Genomic DNA, 24,714 nt, shown 5'->3' with positions numbered 1-24,714 from the left:
TGCTTTATCCATGATTATTTTGTTTTGTTTTGTTTTTGTGTGTGTGTGTGTGGTTTTTTCCACGATTATTTTATAAAAAGGAAATATGTGACTCTAATTCCATGAAATAGACCTAGGATGGAAACATCACTAATTATGAAATTAATAAGGCATCCATGAAACACACTGTTCTCTAGTTGCAATGGTAACATTAATCAGATTTGAGGATTATGGTAAGAAACCTGGATGGTAGAATTGGGCAAAATAAGGTTGCGGGGGAAGGGTTTGGTTGGGGGGCGGGGGAGAGGTGGTATTGCTCCTCCTTGAAGTGAAGGTGGATCAGATGACTTCTAAGTTCTCTTAATACTTCAAGCCTGTGATTCTATGGAATCTCAATTGTATCCCAGGCTTCTGATAGCAGACACAGATGTGTTGCCAGGGTTTTAAATCAGAATGGGAATTTCCACTTTCTAGTTTCCATCCTTAATAGAAAATTTCCTTATGAATACATTACTGAGTTATTTGCACAAAAACCCAGGCATGTTTGTATAGTGTCAAGCAATGGGAGAATTTGTTTACTATCATCTCTGCTTTCAAAGCGGGTACATCATGGGGGAGTCCTGATTGCCTACAGATGGTGTCCAGCTGTTTATACGTTAACAGTCTAACCACAGGGATTAAACATTACTAATCAGCATCATATAAGGCCAGAGAAAAGGAATTCAAATGTGATATATTTCACTGACATTGCTCACAATAATGTTGCTCTGAGCTCTCTCTTGTAGAAAATCCTAGGAGAATGTTTTTCCTCCAGTGAAGGAGAGCTCACTACTTTTCAGAGCTACCTATATCATTTTGTAATTTCTTCCCGTTGTTCCCAGGCTGACCATCTGGAGCCACACCCTGAGTTCAGTTACTTTATCTGTGGAAAAAAGTGGCTGAAGAGGCAGCTAGGTTATTCAGTGAATAGAGCATTGGCTCTGGGGTCACCAGGACTTGTGTTCAAATCTGATCTCAGGAGCAGCTAGGTGGTGCAGTGGATAGAGCACCGGCCCTGGATTCAGGAGGACCTGAGTTCAAATTCGGCCTCAGACACTTAACACTTAACTAGCTGTGTGACCCTGGGCAAGTCACTTAACCCCAATTGCCTTACCAAAAAAAACCCCAAAAAACAAAAAACAAATCTGACCTCAGACACTTGGTAGCTATGTGACCCTGGGCAAGTCACTTAACCCCAATTGCCTTCCCCCCCAAAAAAAGAGGGGAACTGAATAAGATGACCTTTAAAGTCCTATGCCTCTTCTATAAGAGACTTCTTCAAATTTGAAAATAGCTATTTTCCCTCCCTTTTATCTGCTAGATAAGAGGTGCTTTCTGTATTCAGTGTCAAAGGATATATATTCAAATCCTGTCTCTGACACTTATTATCTGGCTGACCTGTATTAAATCATTTAACCTCTCTGGGTCTCAGTTTCCTCAAATGTAAAATGATGGGAGTTAAACTAGATAACTTTGAAAGTCCCCTTCCATCTCTAAATCTATGCATTTATGAAGAAATATATTTAAAATGTTCTATCTTCCTTTTTCACTCTTTAAAAATTTATTCAAAATTTTATCCAGATTCTGTTGTTCAGTCATGAACCTCTTCATGACTCTGTGGACCACAGCACATTAATACTGTCCATAGAGTTTTCTTGGCAAAGATATTAGAGTGGTTTGTTATTTCCTTCTCTGGAGTGTTAAGGCAAACAGAAGTTAAGTGGCTTGCCCAGGGTCACACAGCCAGTAAGTATCTGAGGCTGGATTTGAACTCAGGTCTTCCTGACTCCAGGTCCAGGGCTCTATTCACTAAAGCCTATGACAGCCTCTAGACTTTGCCTAGACTTTACTAAGACTAATCAGTAATGATATTGGTTACTAATGACCACGAACATGTCCCTTCCACTTACCAGTTATTTGAACATCTGAGACCCTCTGACTCTTCATCTCAGGGAGGTTAGCTCCATTCATTCATTCATTCATTCATTCATTCATTCATAACACCAGGTAGTTATGGGTGTCCTAGTAGGGGGTACAGTTGTCTGGTAGACAGTCATCACTCATTACTACCCTTTCTTTTCTATTTATTTTGTCTCTGAAGATTTGATCAGATGCATCCTGTTATACAAATTAATTAATGTTTTTAGCCTATCGGCAATGTAATGTTTCCTCACACCCAAATGGTCTTGCCTTTGGGCTGATTGAGGAGTTTATATTAAACTCTAGTTGGGAACATGCTACCATTAGCTCAGATGCCCCAACATTTAGGCAGTGGTATTGCTCTCTGCCCTTATTTAAATTTGTTTTTATCTCCATCAAATCCCTGGTCTCTTTATGGTTGAAGCGAAATTCAAATGAGTAGAAAAGAGTGAGTAAAGAAGCAATCTATGTTTCAATATTTGTTAATGGACAGTCACAGGAAGAGAAAGCTAAGGGAAGAGAAGGGGAACTTCCTCCGATCTTGGAAGAAGTAGGTTCAGCTGGTAGCTTCAACTTGAGGCGTCTGTTTGGCGATGGTTTTGGGGGCAGCAATGTCCATAGTCTATCTCTTCCTTCTCTGCTGTTAGCTCAACCCTATTTTTTCCTTCTTTTTTTCAAATATTGCTCCTGTGCCATCATCCTCTCCCGTCCTTTCCCCTCCCTTCCCCTCCTCTCCTCTCCCTTCCTTTCCTCTCTCCTCCTCTCCCCTCCCCTCCTGTCCTCTCCCATCTTTTCCTCTCCTCTCCTCTCCTTTTCTCCCCTCCCCTTCCCTCTGTCTCTTGCTCTGTTTCTGTTTCTACTGCTATCTGTCTGTCCTGCTCTCTTCTCCCTCTCTCTGTCTCCCTCCATCTCTCTCTCATCCTGTAGGAACTTCTGGACATGACTCAAGAAAGTCTGCCATCTGGCTGAGGGTACAGTCAAAAACAGGAACAGTTCTTATCTTCAGGAACTTCCATTCTAGAAACAACAGGTACACAGGTACATATAAATGTAACAGTGCCCCCCCTCTTGGCCTCCCCTGTCTAAAGGTCAGATCTGTTACATTTCACCCCTTTCCCAGCATTCTCTGATATCCTTAAGGAGGATCCAGCTCACACCTTAATTCGGTTCCTCTACAGCTTGCTACCCCCAAGTTCTAAATCCAAAGCCCGCCCCCTCCCTTGCATTCCAGCACTCTAGTTTCTCAGGGTTATCCAGATGTGCTGGCTGCAACATCTGTCCTGGAATCTTGCCTCCCAAGGTCATATGGCTTGAATCCAGGGTTCAGGGTCTCTTCTGCCAGTGCCTAGAACTGAAAAGGACAGACAAAACGGACCAAAACCCTAGACCACAGGGTGGGCAGGGGAAGAAAGCCCTTCCCCACCCTGGACCCGGCCTTCACCTCTGGACACAGAATTGGAAAGCAAGCAAGCTGTGTACAAAGATGACTTTTAATACTACTTGAAAATTCCAACCCATCAAAGGGCGACTGTGCTTCAAAGCCTGTCGACGCTCCCTGACATCTACTTTATCATGTCTATGACACTGATAAGTGCAGGAAAAGGCTAATGAAAGTGTTTCAAGCAAGTAAAAACTTTCTCTATGGCCAAAGCTCTCTGGAACCTTTCACCAAGGCTGCATAGCTGGGCACTTTAATGACCGAATGAGAAAGTAACCTGAGTACAGTACGTTGGATGTGAATTTGATGAATAGTGTTCTGTAGAAAGCATGGGCAAAGATGAATAATTCATGAATGATGTGGTACATTTAGGAGCTATTTACAGCTCAGAACTCATGGTAGCAAAGAGAACACCAAACAGCCTACTCCTTTGTCTACCATTTGGAGCCATATTAGGAAAACAAGAGGAAGAATACCTGAGAAGAAAGTGCACTGTGATTGTAAGTATGGTAATGAAGAAGAAACCTAGTAAATATTTGCTTGAAAATGAAATGAAAGGGTAGCATGAAGATAGCTAGAAATAGCAAATTATAAATTCATGGAGGCTGCTGATGCAATTTTATTATGTAAGTCATGTTATTTGTGAATATTTAGCATTTTCTCTCCTAATTAATTCATGTTGACGTGTGATTCATCAGTCTTTCTGAATATTTTCTATTCTCCAATAAGTTCTCAACTTTTGAAAGTCAGAAAATTACCATATATAATAACCACGTATTTCCTTCTTCCTCCTTCTCTCCTTTTCCCTTTTCCTTTTTAATCCTCTGTCCCTCCCTCTCTCATTGTCTCCTCTCTCCCTCCCTTCTTCCTCCTTCCTTCCTTTCCTTCCTTCCCACTCTCTCCCTCCATTCCCTCCCTTTCTCCTTTCCTCCCTCCTTCCCTTCTTCTCTCTCTTCCTTCCTCCCTTCCCTTCTTCCTTCATCCCTTCCTTCTCTCCCTCCTCCTTCCTTTCTCCCCTCCTCTTTCCTTCCCTTCCCTCCTTCCCTCCTTTCCTCCTTCCTTCCTTCCCTTCTTCCCTCCTTCCCTCCTTCCTTCCTTCCCTCCTTCCCTCCTTCCTTCCTTCCTTCCTTCTTTCCTTCCTTCCCTCCTTCCCTCCTTCTTTCCTTCCTTCCTTCCTTCCCTCCTTCCTTCCTTCCTTCCCTCCTTCTTTCCTTCCTTCTTTCCTTCCTTCCTTCCCTCCTTCCCTCCTTCTTTCCTTCCTTCCCTCCTTCCTTCCTTCCTTCCCTCCTTCCCTCCTTTCTTCCCTCCTTCCTTCCTTCCTTCCTTCCTTCCTTCCTTCCTTCCTTCCTTCCCTCCCTCCTTCCTTCCTTCCCTTCTTCCTTCCTTCCTTCCTTCCCTCCTTCCTTCCTTCCCTCCCTCCTTCCTTCCTTCCTTCCTTCCTTCCTTCCTTCCTTCCTTCCTTCCTTCCTTCCTTCCTTCCTTCCTTCCTTCCTTCCTTCCCTCCTTCCTTCCTTCCTTCCCTCCCTCCTTCCCTTCTTTTCTCCCTCTTCCATCAGTAAAATGAGGAGGTTAGCACAGATGACCTTTAGGGTACCTTCTATATCTCGAGCCGATAATTTATGGATGATTTCGAAGGAAGAGAGTCTAGTGAGGGGAAGAAGGAAAAAATGACAACACAAAGCAAGTTTTTAATTTCAAGATAGATGAAATATCTAGATTTCTCTGAGGTGATTTCTGACTCTAAAGTTCAAAGTCTCCATGACATTTCATGACAAATAGTCATTCTATTATGTCTGAAGTAGGCTATGAATTCAGGTCTTCTTGATTCCAGACCCCCCAGCACCACCTGGCTGGCACTTTCCTAGTAGAAAACTGAATGTTTGGGAGCAGGACTCCTGAATACTGGCATATTTCTTCTTTCTTTCTTTCTTTCGTGGGGCAATGAGGGTTAAGTGACTTGCCTGGGATCAGACAGCTAGTAAGTGTTAAGTGTCTGAGGCCAGATTTGAACTCAGGTCCTTCTGAATCCAGGGCTGGTGCTTTATCCACTGTGCCACCTAGCTGCCCCTGCATATTGATTTCCATAGACACCAATGCTATTCTTTGGAAACAGCCTCAGAGTGTTCTGGATTCCCAAATCACATCATCATCTTAGACACTGATCTACAGCAGAGAAAGGAGAAAGCCCTGACAGTTTCCTGCTTGGAGCAGCTGTTGTGAGCTGTACTTCTGGGATCTGGGCCTGCCTGCCACTGGGAAATTGATGTAGGCACTGATGTAACAGCATGCCGGATGAGAAAGCATGTGTGGCAGGTGCATTGACATTGATTTAAACCCTTTTAAATGAATTCATTTCTTGTGTTCTGATGAAAGAGATGTATGCAAGCACAAGAGTTGGCATGGCATGGTGGCCAGAGAACTGGTCTTAGAGCAGGAAGACTTGTGTTCAAATACTACCTATGATATATCTTGGCTGCATGATCCTGTGCAAGTTACTTAGCCATTCAGTGCCCTGGGCAACCCTCCAAAAAAATAGAAATTGCAGAGAATGTTCTAACCAGCATCGGTGTAGGGACTTTCCTCATCTGGGAGATCTTCAAAGCAATGAAATCACAGATCCAGCCTTTCTCCTTATCCCTCTACAAGCCTGTCTTTATGGAAATGTTAATAAACCCAAAGAGGGGCCAGAAGGATGGGGGCTGCTAGCTAACACTCTGATTGGATAAGCCTTACCAACCCAACCTGGGCTAAGGAGAGAGAAAGTGACAACCCCCACAAAAGGATTTAATCCAGGGGGAAAATGGTAGTCAACTCTCAGAGAGCCTCAGAAGGCATGGGGAGTTTGGCAGATGCCCCAAAGCACTCTCTGACGTGAAGTGACAAATGGGCTCAAACCCTTGATCTACATATAACCCATTCCCAGGTCCTGACTGCTCCCCAGGACCGACCATAACTCACAGCACCCAAAGGTGATAGGGAGGACTCTGAGATCATTTATTTGAAGTATAGAGAGGTTTTTATTTGTTTGTTTAGTTGTCTTGGAGCGGCATAGGAACTCTTATGACTAGAATTTTCACATTCTTTTTTTAAAAAACAAATGCTTTGATGTTGGAACTCATTTCTGAACAGGGCTGCTATATTTCACAGTGCTTTGATTTTATGCTAAAGCCGAATTGCCTTGTTTATTAATTTTGCATTGCAATTTAAGTATTTGTATCCTGCACAAATGCATATACTGTCACTGTAGTTTAAGGTAAGTAGAATGTTAAATCTTTGCAGAGTCGGAGCTGAATATTCAAAGTGAATTGGCACAGGGGACCTTGCTAATAGGAATGCCTCCTGGAATTGAGGACAATGTTATTGAGGATGTCACTGGGTGGTGTAAACTTCATGGGGAGTGGAGGGGGATGTGAGCTACTGAGTAACACTCTACAGAAGCAGACAAAACCTTGCTTGTGGTCAGCAAATTGACTGAATGAGTGCCACTTCCCAGCATTTCTGGAGAGAGAGAAGTTGGAGGAGATACCTGGTACATCCCTACCAAAGAAGCCAAAGAAAGAAATCACAAGACTTCTGCAAAGGGAAGAATTGGCTGAGGTAGCTCAGTGGATAGAGTGTTGGGGGAAGACCTGTGTTCAAATCCAGCCTCAGATGCTCATTATCTGTATAACCTTGTACAAATCTTTTAACTTCTGTCTGCTTCAGTTTTTTCATTTGTAAAAGGGAGATAATGATAATGCCCACCTCCTTGGGCTGTGAGGATAAAATGAGACATTTGTAAAGTGCTTTGCAAACTTTAAAGTATTACGTAAATGCTAGCTGTTGTTATCAATAATAAGGTGCTGTGAGATTTATTCATAGGATGGAAATGTCAGAAATATCTAGAGGTGATGAACATAACATACAACTGCCTCTGTGTGTGTGTGTGTGTAATTTCTTTTTTGTTTTTGTTGTTTCCAGTTAAGTATTTTATGTTCTCTCTCTAACATTCTGTCCATAAAAACATAAAAGAATCATAACATATATATATAGTCAAAACAAATTCTCACATTGCCCTTGTTCCAAGATGCATGTCTCATTCTGCCTTTCAAGTTTACCATATCTCTGGTAGGTAGTGAGTAGCTGGTGTTAACTATGGTCTGCTCTAGAATCAAGGTTTCCTATTGTGGTGTTGTTCAGTTGTTTTTCAGTGGTGTCTGAGTCTTTGGGACCCCACTTGGGTTTTCTTAGCAAAGAAACTGGAGTGGTTTGCCATTTCCTTCTCCAGCTCATTTTACAGATGAGGAAACTGAGGCAAACCAGGTTAAGTGACTTGCCCAGGGTCACACAGTTACTAAATGTCTGAGGCCAGATTTGGACTCAAGCAAGACATGTCTTCCTGACTCCAGGCCCAGCACTCCATCTATTGTGCCACCTAGCTGTAGGTGAACTAGATAGCTAGTGAGGCAACTCTGAACTTCTGGAATTCTGTAATATGATTAAATGGCTGTCAAATAAGTTTTGCAGCCATTCAGCTGTGTCAGTCTGGGGTTTTCCTCCTTGTCTTCCCTGCTGTTGTGGGTGTCTCTGGCTCCTATAACTCTAGGAAGAGCAATCAGTCAGAAACTCAGTGGTGTGTCAGTGTTTCCCTGAGGAAGTTAGGAGGCCAGTAATTGGGTCCTATGCTGCTTGTGAGCCAAAATGCAGTTTCTATCCAAGAGAGTTCTGAATGGCGATTTTGTCCTACGCATCCACTTTGGGAGTATGTATCTCATTGTTCGTAACAGAGCTCAAACTCAACGATGCTTAATATTTTCCAATGGCAACAGACTGACAGTGAAAGGCTTGCCTCACTGTCATAATGTGCATTTCAGTGGATCTTGCCTAATTCCATGCCATCAAAGCAAGTCTAGGGTCCTCCACACTTTTGCAAGTTTTGGGTGATCTGCCACCAGATGTTAGTTGCTCTTGACCTTGGCCTGAGTGAGTTCTCTTAATGACCCCATTTGGGGTTTTCTTGACAAAGATACTGGAGTGGTTTGCCATTTCCTTCTTCAGCTCATTTTACAGATGGAGAAATGGAGGCAAACAGGGTTAAGTGACTTGCCCAGGGTCACACAGCTAGTAGGTGTCTGAAGCCAGATTTTATTTAACTCAGATCCAGACTCACCACTCTATCCTCTGTGCCACCCATCTGCCTCAATGACACCTAGCTACCACTATACTATAATAGTTATTTAATAAACATTTTTTGAACACCTACTGTAGGCAATGGGCCATTCAAGTCACTGGGTAAGAAATAGTTCTTAATATTAAGGTGCTCACAATCCAGTGATCTATTAATAGCTTTGTATCCGTTAACCAATCATCAAACAGTTATTATGTGCCTGCTATTTTTCAGTCACTGGGGATACAAATAAGAAAGTGGGTTTGGCCTTGTCCTCAAGGAACTTATAATCTATGATTGTATAAATAGGTAATTATACCACATGCCAAGTGTTGCTTCCCTAAATGTACTATAAGATTCCAAAGGATTATGTCTTACATTTCTTGTACGTGTCCCACATATACAAAGGATGTATGGGGTATAAGGGAGGACTAGCACCTCTGGTATGAGGACTTGCCAAGCCCTTTGCAGGACTGCTCATCCACCTTTGGTGTCCACCTGTCACCCAGCTCTCACCTGTGTCTCCAAGAAGCTGTAACATGCACAATGGTCACACCCCAAACCATCTCAGCAAGCAGGCTAAATAAACTAGGTTAAGGGTAACTGACAGGCCTCAAACCTGTCGGTGAGTTAGAGGGATGCCTACTCCAAGCATGTGAAGACTTCTCCTAGTGGAATGGGTGGATGAAAATAACTTGTTTCAGCGGTCATGAAGGAGGCTGAAAATGGCACTGTGCAGTGCTTACAGCTTGGTCAGACATCAGTGCCACAGAGGTCATCCGCTGCATCCTGGGTCATTGCCAGTTGTCTTGACATTTATTCTGCCACTGAACTTTGATGGCTCTGGCAGAGAGAGAGAGAGAAAGAGAGAGAGAAGGGGCAGCTAGGTGGCACAGTGGATAGAGCACCGGCCCTGGAGTCAGGAGGACCTGAGTTCAAATCCAACCTCACACTTACTACCTGTGTGACCCTAGGCAAGTCACTTAACCCCAGTTGCCTTATCCCCAAAAAGAGAGAGGGAGAGAGAAAGAGAGAGAGAGAGAGAGAGAGAGAGAGAGAGAGAGAGAGAGAGAGAGAACTTTGTGCAACCCTGCCTCACTTAAATACAATTCAAGCTCCAGTCAAGACATCAACTCATGATGTCATTGGCCCTCTTTGAAAACAAAGGACAGGGCAGCTAGGTGGCACAGTGGATAGAGCACCGGCCCTGGATTCAGGAGGACCTGAGTTCAAATCTGACCTCAGACACTTGACACTTACTAGCTGTGTGACCCTGGGCAAGTCACTTAACCCCCATTGCCCTGAAAAAAAAAAAGAAAAGAAAAAGGAAAAAGAAAAAAAAAGAAAGGAAAGGAAAGAAAACAAAGGACAAATGACAATGTCTCACAACATCTAGCATAATACTCGGCACGTGTTAGGGAGTCAGTGAAAAGAGAGATTGTTAAATATCATGCCAAGGGCAGCTAGGTGGCACAGTGGATAGAGTACCAGTCCTGGAGTCAGGAGGACCTGAGTTCAAATCCGGCCTCAGACCCTTGACACTTACTAGCTGTGTGACCCTAGGCAAGTCACTTAACCCCAGTTGCCTCACCAAAAAAAAAAAATAATAATAATATCATGCCAAGAGAGCTGGACTAACATCAGGAGAATCAGATCTCATACTGGCCCTTCTGTTAAGTGACTTGTCCTGGGCCAAGTCACTTTGTTTCTCTTGGCCTTGGTTACTTCATCTGTAAATTGGATTTGATCATCTGTAAGCTCCCTCCTAGCCCTAACATTGTTTCTGTAATCTGAGTCTCAAAGTCCATTGGTTTGGGATTCTCTTCTCTTTGGTGCAGATCAATGCCCCAAGGCTTCAGGATGGGCAGAGCAGAGTTGGTAAGGGGGGGAGGGAGAGAAGAGAGTGCCAGGCTCTCTGAGTCCCTTCAGTTTCTTTGGCCTCTGCAGCTGCTCAGGTGCTTTATGAAAAAAAAATGGAAAGATGCCAAACCCACCTCAAGTTGCTGAAGAAAAAGATTCTGGAAGAAAGCCAGAATGAGGGGAGCTGGCCATCTCTATCACGCCCCTTTCTCCAGCTTGCTATTCTAGAGACTTTGGGGAAGTTCCCCTTGTGAGATCTAGTACTCTTTCTCTTGCTTGATCTGAGTTACCTCTCTCCCAGTGGGAGAGCACGTTCACTCTGTATTGTCTGGTATCTTTTCTCCTATACATACTTTCTCTGATTTCTGTTTTGCTACCAACTGGGATAAATGGGTCTCTTTGCCATTTATTATACAGGGTAGGCCAAAAGTCAGGAAGGGGCTTCAATATTTAATGACTCCTTTGTTTTTTTGTTTTTAAGTTACAATACCATAGCATAATATACAGTACATATAGGAAATGAATTTATATTACATGTGAAAAATCAAATCTCATAAATGGCAAAAAATAAAGAAAAAATAATTTTCACAAAGTTATTAAACATACAAGCATTATAATCCCAGAGACTCCATTAAAGTCCCATTTTTTCCGCTGAAAGATAATGCTGAGTTTTGCTGGGTACGTGATTCTTAGTTGTAATCCCATTTCCTTTGCCCTTTGGAATATCATATTCTATGCCCTCCGGTCCTTTAATGTAGAAGCTGCTAGATCTTATGCTATCCTGACTGGGGCTCCACAGTACTTGAATTCTTTCTTTTTGGAGGTTTGCAATATTTTCTCCTTGACCTGAGAGCTCTGGAATTTGGCTATGATATTCCTAGGAGTTTTCTTTTTGGGATCTCTTTCTGGAGGTGATTGGGGGATTCCTTCAATTTCTATTTTAGCTTCTTCTTCTAGAATTTCAGGGTAATTTTCCCTGAGAATATCTTGGAAGATGGTGTCTAAGCTCTTTCCTTGATCATGGTTTTCAGGCAGACCAATAATTTTCAAATTATCTCTCCTGGACCTGTTTTCCAGGTCGGCAGTTTTTCGCAGAAGATATTTCACATTGCCCTCTATTTTTTTATTCATTTGGATTTGCTTTATTGTGTCTTGGTTTCTCATAAAGTCACTGGCTTCCATTTGTTCAATCCTAATTCTTAGGCAATTATTTTCATCGGAGAGCTTTTGTACCTCCTTTTCCATTTGACTTTTCAAGCTGCTGACTTTTTTCTCATGTCTTTCCTGCATCACCCTCATTTCTCTTTCCATTTTTTCCTTTACCTCTCTAATTGTATCTTCAAAGTCCTTTTTGAGCACCTCTATGGCCCGAGACCAATTTGTATTTTTCTTGGAAGCTTTAGATATAGGGGCCCTGATGTTGACATCTTCCTCTGAGGGTGCCCCTTGGTCTTTCTTGTTACTGAAGAAACTTTCTATGGTTCTCACCTTTCTCTGTCTGCTCATCTTGCCTTTCTTTTACTAGACTTTTAGCTCATTAAAGTGGGGCACTGTTTCCAGGCTGCAGTATCCCAAGCTTAAGAAGTCCCAGGTGGTATGATTTAAGGAGAATCAGGTTCTTCCCTCCCCTGGCCTGTTTCCTGGTCCTAGATGACCCCAGACCAACTTGCCAATCAACCAGCTTTGTGTGTTGTGGTTGTTAGCTCCAACGAGTCTGTGCCCTTCCCCCACCTGGGCCACTTCTACTCAAGCCTACCACCTGGTTCTCAGTAGGGGTGTAAAATCCAAGTTCTGCCTTAGCACCAGCATAGACCCCTGTAGTCTCTCCTCTGCCCAGGGCTCAGCCCACTCACCAGACTGTGAGCTTAGTTCCAGATGACACTGGTGCTTCAGCTGATTCAGAGGCTCTGGGGGTCTCCTTCTCTGGTGAGGACTTCCTGAGACTGGATCTGTGTCAGGGTGACTGTGGGGTTGGGTACGACTCCTGTATCAGCACAGCAGCTCCCTCCTTCTGACCTTCCAAGCCGTTCTTGGTTAGAAGATGATTTCAGCACATTCTTCTATGAGTTTTGCTGCTCCGGGCATTTTCCTATGACCTTATTTGGATGTTTTTTGGAGCGATCATGTCATGAGTTCAGGAGCTCACTGCCTTTCATCCATCCCATAAACTCCAGATGGTGAATGAGACATACATCTTGGAGCATGAGCAATATGAGGATTTGTTTTGCTCTACTGTTCAGATTCTGTTCATGGGTTTTTCCTCTTCTCTCCTCCCTTCCCCTCCCCTTCTCTTTCCTTCCTTTTCCTTTCCTTTCTCTTCTTTCCCTTGTCTCCCTTCCTGCCCTTCCTTTCTTCCCATCTCTTTCCTGCCTTTTCTTCTCTTCCTTCCTTTCCTTCTCCCCTTTCCCTTCCTTTACTTTATTCCTTTCCTTCCTCCCCTTTCTCTTCCTTTCTTCCTTTCCCTTCCCTCCTCCCCTTCCTTCCTGCCCTTCTTTCCTTCCTCCCTCCCTCCCTCCCTCCTTCCTTCCTTCCTTCCTTCCTTCCTTCCTTCCTTCCTTCCTTCCTTCCTTCCTTCCTTCCTTCCTTCCTTCCTTCCTTCCTTCCTTCCCTCTCTCCCTTCCTCCCTCCCTCCTTCCTTCCTTCCTTCTTCAAGTTGGAAGTGAGTGAGGAGAGAAAAGAAATGCTTATTAATTGAAAAAAAACTCTCAATAAATCAGAAGTTTAGAATATTTGAATCCCTATTTCAGAGATAAAGAAATGGAAGATAAAAGACTAGCTCATAATCACACAGTTCATGTTAGAAGCAGGATTTAAATTCAGATCTCCTGTCTACAAGCCCAGCCCCAGAGCAGCCACACCAAGCTATTCATTCTACTTCACTTTCACCATTCACTCTACTTCACACTATGGCAAGATGATAACCTGCCCTGCCCAAGGACCTCCAGTGATGAGTAAATCTCTGCCAGTTAAGGTAGTCTATTCCACTCTAAATACTGAGTTCTTCTTTAAATGCAAATGTGGATAGCTATCTGCCTCCCAGTGACTTCCACCCAGCCTTCCTGGTTCTGCCCCTGGGCCATGACAATTCTGCAAACATTTGAAGGCACCATACATGTTCATTCTCTTCTCTCGTGGCTGCTACATTAAAGGCCTTGTACTAGACACTAGGCATAGAAAGATGAAAAAATGACACAGTCCCTGTCCTCAGGGATCTTACAGTCTAACATGGGGAAATTTGAAATGTACATAAATAAATATGATACCAAAAATAGCTAGCATTTACATAGTGTCAAGTGTCTGAGGCCGGATTTGAACTCAGGTCCTCCTGAATCCAGGGCCAGTGCTTTATCCACTGCGCCACCCAACAGCCCTACGTAGTGCTTTAATGGTTGAGAAGCACTTTACATACATTACCTCATCTGATCCTCCCAACATCCCTGTGAGATGGGTGCTGTCAGTGCATTTTACAGAGGAGGACACAGGCAGACACATAGTAAGCGATTTCCCTGGTGCCTCAAAGGTACTAAGTGTCTGAGGCAGAATTCAAACTCAGGCCTTTCTGACTCCAGATCTAGTCCTTTGTCTACAATGTTGCCTATCTTCCTCCCAGCAAGGGTGTTCATAGTGTGTGGGCCAGGACAAGGGCTCACTGGAATGCTCCCCCCAGGGCATAAGAGCATGCTGGACTATACTTTATGCATGTTTATGAGTTAGAAAGTGATAGGTCAAAGAACAGATCTAGAGATAACATGCTCTAGGAAAATTTGACTGAGGGAGAGATCACTTTCACCTGGGAGCAATCAGGGAAGGTTTCCTGGAGGAGGTGGCATGTTAGCAGAACCTTGAAAGAAGATAAGGATTTCAACTGACGGATATATGAGAAATGGTGGACATGAAGACCTGGAATGCATTAGAACCAGAAAGGAGAATGTGAAGGTGAGTAATATGAAATAAGGCGAGTGCTAATACATTAATGCCAACTTGTGGAGGGCCTCGAATTCCAGGCTGAGTTTACATTTTATCCCAAAGGGAATAAAGAGACCACAGAATAAAAAAATAAAATAAAATAAAGTAGGAGAGAGACAGAATTATTCATTAGGAAAATTATTTGGTAGGTGTGTGTGTGTGTGTGTGTGTGTGTGTGTGTGTGTGTGTGTGTGTGTGTGATGGATCAGAAAGGAAAGAAAGAGGAGTCAGGGAAGCCAGTTAGGATGCTCTTATAGTGAGTATGGGGGAGAAATGATAAAGACTGGAAAGAAGACCCCCCAAATGAGTAAAATGTGCATATTTAGCAAGATATATCCCTATACTCCATAGAGATAAAGACTCATACATAAAAAAAAAAGATTTCTAGCAACTCTTTTTTTTTTTTGGTGGTAGCAAATAATTGAAAACTAAGGGGATGCACATCAGTTGGAGAATGATGGAATATATTATGGTATATAAATGGAATAGAATACTATTGTGTTGTAAGAAATGATGAAGGGGAAGGTTTCAGCAAAACCTTAGAAGACTTGTAAGAACCGATGCAGATTGAAATGAGCAGAACCAAGAGAACAATGTATACTCTAATAGTAACATTGTAAAAATGTACCTAAGTCATACATAATGGATTTGCAGTTTCATGTACGGTCATCTTTTTTAAAAATTATACTCTGGGGGCAGCTAGGTGTCACAGTGGATAAAGCACTGGCCCTGGATTCAGGAGGACCTGAGTTCAAACCCAGCCTCAGACACTTATTTAGCTGTATGACCCTGGTCAAGTCACTTAACCCTCATTGCCCAGCAAAAAACAACCAAACCAAACCAGAGAGAGAGAGAGAGAGAGAGAGAGAGAGAGAGAGAGAGAGAGAGAGAGAGAGAGAGAGAGAGAGAGAGAGAGAGAGAGAAAAGGAGGCTCCAAATATCTTTGCCTTCAGGAACTCCTTCTGTGGATCCTAAAGCACTATAAGTATAGGAAAATCTCTCCTTAGAATTGCATTAAGTGGGAAACAAGCCTATGTCCCTTGTTCCTTCTTGTATGATGTACTGCACTTATGAAAGGTGAATGTTAATTAGAAATTAGATGATGAAATATAATAACATTTCTCCTTATTAATTCCTAGAATTTTCTAAGCATCTCTTAAAATAGGAATCCAGTAATAGGGTAGGGATTGAACTAGAGATTTCATTGGTATAATGAACTCCCAGAGGGGGAAACTACCAATAGAAGTCAGTACTTTCTCTGCAATTTATAGACTTAGCTTCATCTAGAGATTAAATAACTTGCCCAGAATCATACAATAGATTTTGGAGGTGGGGCTTGAAATTAGGTCTTCCCGGCTCCCAGCAATCCTTTAAGGAAGGGGGATGATGGGGTGGTTACTCCAATCTGACACCATCTGGTTTAGCCTCTTCCTATTAAAAGCTGGTTACACAAAATGCTATCTCAAAAGGTGAATAGCAAATAAATTCCAAAGGTCTCTTAGCAACTCTACTCCTCAGGCAAGAGGGCAACATAGCTCTCTCTACCAATTAGGACAGATGCATTTTAAATCTCCCAGGCTTGGCCAGAAACCTGGGTCAAATGGTCTTCCATTAAGAGAATGAGTTTAGTTAGTTTTGTGCAAGTTGAATTTGCAGTGCTCCTGGGACATCTGGGTGCAAACATCGAAGAGGCAGTTGATGATGTGAGACTAGAGCTCAGGGGACATATTGGGACTAGGTATATAGATTGAATTCAATTTAATTTACAGTAAATAAACATTTATTATCTATCTACTATGTGCCAGCTGTGGTGTAATGGATAGAGCGCTGTGTTTGGAGTCAGTTCAAATTTGGCTTCACACTAGCTGTGTGACCGTGGGAAAGTCACTTAACCCTGTTTGCCTCAGTTTCCTCATCTGTAAAATGATCTGGAGAAGGAAATGGAAAACCAATCCAGTATGTTTTCCAAGACAACACCCAAATAGGGTCATGAAGAGTCAGACGCTGAAGTGACTGAAATGAAATGACTGAACAACAACACTATATGTCAAGCACTGTGTTAAGTGGTGTAGAAACAAAAATAGAAATGAAGCAGCCCCTGCCCTCAAGAGAATTGAATTCTACTGGAGCTTATCTTTTCCAATCTGATTATCCATGTGCTATCCCTTGGGGGATATGGTGGTAAAGACTAACTCTCTGGTTTTGAACCTAGCCGTTCCTGGAACAAACTCTCCATATTTGCCCTTCCTTTCATTGGGCACATGCTCTTTTTCCTAGGCATCTTCTTTTCCTGAAAGTTTCTGTATTAGAAACTTCCATGCCCCATTGAACTTCTACAACCAATGCCTTTTTCTCTAGCCTGTGATGTCAGAGATGGGAAACCATTCAGATGTACCTGCTAGGAACCCTATAGCTCATAAAGTATCTCTTCCAGCCCCAAGCCTGGACACCCCTTCCCTCCACACTCTACAAACCAGAAGAATTTTATTTTTGCTACTTTCTCTCTCTCAAAACTGTTGGAAAGGTGGTTTCAGCTTTCATGGAGGGCAGTAGTGGCTTGCTTTAGGCTTTGAGGTTTGTTGTTGTTGTTTGTTCTTCATTCTCGAAGAGGACCATGACATCAGGAGGTGGTCATGACTTTCAGTAAATTGGATTTCTGTGAGGGAGGGCTGTGCAAAGTCACCAACTTCACTCTCTCCTCCAGAGCCATATGGGTCCAGTGGCAAGTTATACATTAGGATGACTGGAGATGGCCCCTGATATTTGAGGCAATGAGGGTTAAGTGACTTGCCCAGGGTCACACAGTTATTAGTGTCAAATGTCTGAGGTCAGATTTGAACTCAGGTCCTCCTGACTCCAGGGCCAGCGCTCTATCCATGGCACCAACTAAGTTTGTAGGCACTCTAGGAATGCCTTGGATTTTGGGTGGGCAGGGATATTATCCAATCCTCAAGGCTGACTTAACAAACTGTCCTACTCACTTCCAGATTATTCACTTCTCCAGGACATTTCTGTCAGGAACAATGAGTCTATATCCAAAGAACATGTCAGGATGGTTTCATCAAAGGAGAGAGCATAGAGAGAAAAAAAGGACCCAATACAGAAATAGAAAGTTCACAAATCTCAGAGGTCTTAAAAAATTCATATTTTATTATTTTTCCCAATTACATGTAAAAACGATCATGACATTCTTTTTTCAAATGTTGAGTTCCCAATTCTTTTTCTGCCTCTTTACCCCCGTATTGAGAAGGCATAAGTTATACATGTATGGTCATGCAAAACACATTTCTGTCACCTAGGTCTTAAGAAACTAAAATATTCTCCTTAAAAAAAGGAGATTTGGGGGCAGCTAGGTGGTACAGTGGATAGAGCACTGGCCCTGGAGTCAGGAGGACCTGAGTTCAAATTTGACCTCAGACACTTAGCACTTACTAGCTGTGTGACCCTGAGCAAGTCACTTAACCCCAATTGCCTCACAAAAAAAAAAGGGAGATTTCCCTTGTTTCAGCTTTGCTGACTGTTTGGATAAATATATTTGCCCACTATCTGTGACTGTCTTTGTGTAACAAGTATTTGGTGGGGAAGAGCAAAGCTGGCTGGGAATAAACTAGCCATTACCCTCTCCTTTAAAGTGACCTGTGAAAATGTCTTATCCAAAATCCCTAAAAGACTTCTGTCTGCCTGGACTTCAAGTATCTAATGTGTGAAAGGTATGTGTCTAGCCTTCTATCTCTCCTGGAGAATGGAGAGTGGAGAAGTGAGTGCCTAGTCATGACCTTTTTTCCTGTTCCTCCTGAGGTGCAAATTGAAGTCTTTGTCACTGATGTGAAATGGAGTATTTCTAGACTGTATCTATCTCAACACGAGTCCCATAGTTCAGTTTAAAAACCATTATGGTAATGAAATAACAGGTCTAGTTCCTGTGGCAGACCCCAAATTCTCTTTGGGAACTATACGCACCACCTCTCTTCCGCAGAAGGCATTTTAAGAGACACGGGCGGTGGGGGGAGTCTCGGAAAGGTTGAGGCAAGATTAGAGGAGGTGGAACATTAGCTAGCGAGTGAAAAGAAGGAAAAATGGCATCTGGGTTCTGAGCTTTGATGATCATCCATTTAAATACCACGGGGAAGCAACAGCGGTCTCCACAGCTGTCTCCGGTTGCCACGGCAACGGAAAGTCACGATACACCTGATTCCTATGCTCTGCATCGCTCCCAGTTACGGAGCCCACCCCCTGCCACAACATGCCGCTGCTGCCTCTGCGGCAGAGAAAGAGCAGGTCATAGGAAATGGAGACCTGCACACAATGGGGGGAATTAGGAAGCGGGGGAGGGGGAGAAAAAAGGGAGAAGAAATGTGACTATTTTATTCCGAGTTTATCCTGATTTGCCTTTTGCCCATGATCTCAAAGGTGAAACTAGTTTGATCTGGGAGAGATTACACAGATTACAAGCCTAGGGTCAGAGGTTTGGCTGCCTGCTGGCCTTCAACCTCACCTTGAACCTAGGAAGTATCAAGGGATTCCAGAAAGGAGGAGGGGCGGTCTGTGTAACACTAAAGTGGAAGGGGTGTACCTCGTATTTTCTTTTGTCAAAATTTCGTTGGATTTTGGCATTAAAAAAACAAAGACAAACTCTTTTTGCTTTTTGGACCTCCTTTAATATTTTCCCGTTACAACTCTACCTTAGAAATCAGGTTCAGATCTAGCCTCTAATAATTTAGACTCCCCCCCGCCCCAAGAAGAAAGAGATAGTGACTGAAAGAGATGGGAAAGAATGCAAGCCTAAAAGCTAGGAGAGACGGAGTCAGTTACTAGGTAACCCAGCTCGTATGTCTCCCACTAACCTTCACCACTTCTAAGGCAGGGACTCGGGTTGTTTGCATTTTAGACAGTCTGTGACCAGAGCTCTAGCACTGACCACAGATCAGAGCTAGGTGCTTTTGCTAACCAGAGACTTCCTCAAGATTGTTAGCTTGCAGAGACTGGTGGTGTTCCTCACTAAAACCTTATCCCTCCCATACAACTCCATTTCCTATGAATATGGGAATTACAATGCCTGGAACACAGGGAATATTTTTATATGTGGTATCTAGGTGATGTGGTAGATAGGATGTTGGAATCAGGAAGAACTACGTTCAAATCTGCCTTAGATGCTTCCTAGCTGTGTGAACCCAGACAAATCACTTAACCTCTGCCTGCCTCAGTTTTCTCATCTGTAAAAAGGGTATGTATACCAATAGCACCTACCTTTCAGTGTTATTGTGAGGATCAAATGAGACCAAAAAAAAAAAAAAAAGTAAAAGGCTTTATAAAACTTACAATGCCGGGGCAACTAGATGGCGCAGTGGATAGAGCACCGGCCCTGGAGTCAGGAGGACCTGAGTTCAAATCCGGCCTCAAACACTTAACACTTACTGGCTGTATGACCCTGGGCAAGTCACTTAACCCCAATTGCCTCACTAAAAATAAAAAAACAAAAAAAACCCCACAATTAAAACTTACAATGCTATGTAAATGGTAGCTAATAGTAATAAGGACAACAAAAATACTGATCGACTGGTTCATTGACTATCCTGACCTGTGATAAAGGTGAAGCACGAAGCAATAAATAAGCCACAAAGATAGTACTAACTTTGCCCCGAAGTGCCCTAAGCATCTCACTCTTTTCAAGGAATTCTTGTTGAGTATTCTAATGCTGATGGTGTTTCTCTCCCCACCTCCACCCCTCCAGTGGCATGTGTGCATGTATATATAGGTGTTGGTTCAGTATTTAGCACCAATCGATGTTCCTATGTGAGTACCTTTGATAGGGTCAGCACTTCCCTAACACTCAAAAAGGTAGTGCTTAGAATACTGGGTCAGCTCTGCCACTAGTCTTGGATATTTTGCCTCTCTGGGCTTCAATTTCCTCGTGTATAAAATAAAGGTGATGAGTCAGATGGTCTGGGGGGAATCTTCTAGCTCCAACTTTCTATGAGTTCAGTCTATATTCCCTGGAATCAGTTGGAAATCGATTAAAAGCCAAACAAACCAAGGGATGAGAGAACCTTACAATCACAAGTGATGAATCAGACAAAGCAAAGGGATCCACATGATCGCTCTTGGTACCTGGGGCAGAGTGCATGAGGCTGTCTCCAATCCCTACTTGGTGACTCTTTTTCTTTTTCTTTTTCTTTTTTTTTATCAGTTATCTAAAGTTTAAAAACTACTTTTAATGAATGGCCCTCCCAGGGAAAGTTAGAGCTGTCTGCCTGGAGACAGACAGTAGCCATAGTGTTCCCTGAAAGGGAATGAAGGCAGAGGTGGCAAACCCTGGGAGCTTTTTTCATTGGAGATAAACAGGTTGCTTTGAAATTGTCACCAACTTGGAGACAGGCTATTATTTCTGTGAAGCCTGAAACTTTTCAAAGGAACACAGGCTTGCATCCCTGACTCACAATGAATGGGTAGAAACCGCTCAGCCTACAACTCCAGAAGGTACCAGAAGCAAAGAGATTGGTCACTTAAAAAAGATAAGTTCCCGGGTGATGTAAAAAGGAAACCCAAGTACATTTCAACTGACACCAGGACAACTTCGGACGAGGAAGAAATGTAGGGCAGCCAAGATGAGTCACTTTCTACTTTAGGTGTGAGTCCCCTTCGGTGCCAGGACACTTAAATAGACCCATCAGAGACATAACTGGGAGTTTCTTCCCCCCCAGGACAAAAACAATTGGGGGAGGGATGGCAGCACAGTTCAACTACAGGCATAATCACACTGGTTAAAGGAACAGTCTCATACTCTACTAGCCCAAGACTGCTCTCCCTTACCTGGTCCTCAGCTTTTACATGCCAGGATCCTGACACCGTAGAGCCCTGATCTTGGTTCCCACTTTCTATTTCTATCCCCCTCTCCCAGGGAGGGAGGCAAGCCAGCAGAGGATCATGAACCCAAGACCAGGGAAGAAGAAACATGATTCCTATAGATGTTAGTAACAGGCACGCCTGCCCTGCCCTAGTTATGGTTCTGCGACTTGTTCATGGGGAAACTGTAGTTCTCAGCTGACTAGATTTTCTGTTGCTTCATTTTTTATCAAAACTGTGTGACCAGATATAAGACCCCATGTGAGGAGTCCTATTCGATCAATTTCAACTCAACAAGCATTGATTGATTCCAGTGCTTTGTATATGTGAGATATTATTTAAGGTGATGGGGATACAAAGACAAAATGGAAATAGCTGTTTCCCTCAGGGAGCTTATGTTCCAGTGGGAGACACAAAACATGTACAAATAAGTATATAAAAACTGAAGAAGAAATGTTGACAACTGAGTTCGTCATTGGATCAGAGATTTAGAGCTAGAAGGGACCGTAGTAGCAATCGAGTCAAACACCTTCATTTTATAAGGGGAATCAAGAATGGCTCCATAGAGGAAGTAGTACCTGGTTAGAGACTTGAAAGAAGATAAGGCAGTTAGGTGGGCTGCAATGGACAGAGCAGCAGCGGGCCTGGAGTCAGGAAGACTCATCTCCCTGAGTTCAAATCTGGTCTCAGACACTTAGTAGCTGTGTGACCCCTAGGCAAGGCACATAACCATGTTCGCCTCAGTTTCCTCATCTGTAAAATGAGCTAGAGAAGGAAATGGAAAACCACTCCAGTAACTCTGCCAAGGAAACCCCAAATGGGGTCACAAAGAGTCAGACCCGATTGAACAACAATTATGCTAAGAAGCAGAGACCAGGATGTCCTGCAGCTAGGAAAGCCTAGTGTTAAATTTTCTTTTTTTAAAATTTTTTTAATTTTTTTAGTGAGGCAGTTGGGGTTAAGTGACTTGCCCAGGGTCACACAGCTAGTAAGTGTTAAGTGTCTGAGGCTGGATTTGAACTCAGGTACTCCTGACTCCAGGGCCGGTGCTCTATCCACTGCGCCATCTAGCTGCCCCTAGTGTTAAATTTTCAAACACTGTAAGTCAAGGTTTGATTTATCATCTTGTTGATTAAATTTGAAAGTCTACAGTAGGCACATTTCCTCTCCCCCCCCACCATAAAAAGAGCTGGTTGTTAAATATTTGCTAGCATAACTCTGGGAGGAGGAGAAAAATAATAACCGACATTTATGTAGGCCTATACATTTTGCACGAACTGTTTTCTCCACTGAGGTTGTACTTATGGAGGAGTTAGAAATAGCACTTATGGGAAAAACAGCCAGATTGGACCAAGTATTTATATCTGTCTATTCCCTAGATTTTAATAAGCATTTGGAAGTGTGCCCTTGTAGAGCTTTCCAATAGCATGCATATCTGGAAAAGCCAATAGAGCTGAGCAATGAGCTGGGCTCAGGACTAAACCAGGAGGAGGAAGACAGGTTGGACTGGACTGCTTGCAGGAAATTACAGATCTCTCTTACTGACCTCAAGCTTCCCATGAAAGCAAAACCTATGCTTGGGGACAATACAGTTATTTGGAGGTTGAGGTATCTGAAGGAAGGGAAGACACCAAAGACATGGGGAAAAAACCTCAATTTGTGCCTTATTAATACTGAAAAAGGATGACTGAGAAAAATCATCAGTAACTCCTAAGCTATGTGTCTATCTCTCCATCTATACTAAAACTTTATGAGGGGCTAGAGTCTCGATACATGAATCAAAGGCATCATTGATTTCTAGGGAAGAAGCAGATTTTTATAAGCCATATTCACCAATGTGCCACATCTGACAATTCATTTTAAGATGTAAAGAGTATAAAATCCCATTATGCTTATTTAGTGACTAGGGAAAAATGTACTTGATTTGGTGGGACAAAATCCTGCCTTACAGGCTCATTGGCAAGAAGGTGTCTCCCATCCTCAAGATTAGACAAGATTCCTTGGAAGATGTAACAAGAGGAATAACCCTGTTCAACGATCTTCTGATAAGAATCATCAGAGGAGGCATGAAACTGGGAGATGTAGATTTTCCAAAGGTCTTCCCCACCGTAATGGAGGAGATCCAGTACAAAGAATTCTATGTAGATGGTGAGGTTCTCCAATGCTCCCATTTGTGGATGATAATGTGCTGATTGTATCAAACTCCAGAATACTACTGAGCCTTCTGGAAGACTCAGAGAATTCAATCATTCAAAGGTGGGAAGCCTGCCCATCCACACAAGAAAGACCAAGTGGATAAAGTGTGTTTTTGGCCCAGATTTCAACACGTGTTCGGATGGCTACCTTGTTGAGCAGATATATCTGGAAAAGATAATGCAAAAGACCAAAGATCTGGGCCCAGAGTTGAATAGAAGAGACTTGTTTGGTTTTTTTTGGAAAATCGTGTTCTTTTACTGACCCTAAGCCATCTATGAAAGCAAAGAACTGGCTTTCAAATATAAACATCATGCCAGTTTGCTATATGACAGCAACATATGGAACACCACTGCTCTGAAGAACTAATGATGAGTATCACATAGAGGGGAATGGCGAGGCCTATGGTGGGAATGAGCAGGCTGCAATGTGATGTGGTAGGGAGGGGAACAAGCATTTATTAAGCACCTAGTGTTTGCCAGGCACTGTGCTGAGCACTTTACAAATATCTCATTTGATCTTCACAGCTATTTTGGGAGGTAGGTGGTATTGTTATTCCCATTTTTACAGTGGAGGAAACTAAGGCAGGCAACAGTTAAGTGACTTGTCCAGAGTCACATAGCTAGTAAGGATCTGAGATTTGAACTCAGACCTTTCAACTCTCTATCTACTGTACCACTTGGCTACCTCACCCACGAGAAACTCCAAAGAATAGGAGAAAAATCTGGCATCAAGGGACTGTATAATAGGAAGGAAAGATAGACTGACAAAGGGGAAAGATGACAAATGGACAGCCAGAGTGCGTGTCTGGTCTCCTTGTACTATCAGGAAAAAGTGAGGAAGGTGACCTTCATGTTGGGTGGACACCCTGGGGGGAAATTTGGGAAGGATGCCCAAAGGGCTATAGAACTGTGCATACCCTTTGATACAGCAACACGGCTGCTGGGTTTATATCCCAAAGACATCCCCCAAAAGACAAAAAGACCTATTTGTACAAAAATATTTGTAGCAGCTCTTTCTGTGGTGGCTAAGAATTGGAAATCAAAAGAATGCCCATCAACTGGGAAATGGCTAAACAAGCTGTGGTGTATGATGGTGATCGAATATTATTGTGCTATAAGAAATGACAAGAAGGATGACTTCAGAAAGGCCTGGAAAGACTTTTATGAAATGATGCATAATGAAGTGAGCAGAACCAAGAGAACATTATGCACAGAGACAGCAATATTGTTGGATGAAGAACTGTGAAAGACTTGACTTTTCTCAACAATACAATGATCCAAGACAATCCTAAAGGACTATTGATGAAATAAATATACTATCCCCCTCT

At 42.9% G+C, this 24,714-nt stretch overlaps 1 long non-coding RNA gene across 1 annotated transcript in view; it reads left to right on the top strand.

The window, feature by feature from the left end:
- Window positions 1-3,761: 3,761 nt before the first annotated feature.
- LOC122730080 overlaps window positions 3,762-24,714 on the top strand; it is a 28,452-nt gene continuing 7,499 nt past the window's right edge. Inside the window, exon 1 of the long non-coding RNA XR_006353378.1 lies at window positions 3,762-3,876. This is a non-coding gene — a long non-coding RNA (uncharacterized LOC122730080). The remainder of the gene's footprint in view (window positions 3,877-24,714) is intronic.

The sequence above is a fragment of the Dromiciops gliroides genome, chromosome 5 (assembly GCF_019393635.1).
Source record: "Dromiciops gliroides isolate mDroGli1 chromosome 5, mDroGli1.pri, whole genome shotgun sequence".
NCBI classification, from domain to species: Eukaryota; Metazoa; Chordata; class Mammalia; order Microbiotheria; family Microbiotheriidae; genus Dromiciops; species Dromiciops gliroides.
Note: the sequence above shows the minus strand (reverse complement) of the source record. Positions and strands in the feature narration are given on the sequence as shown.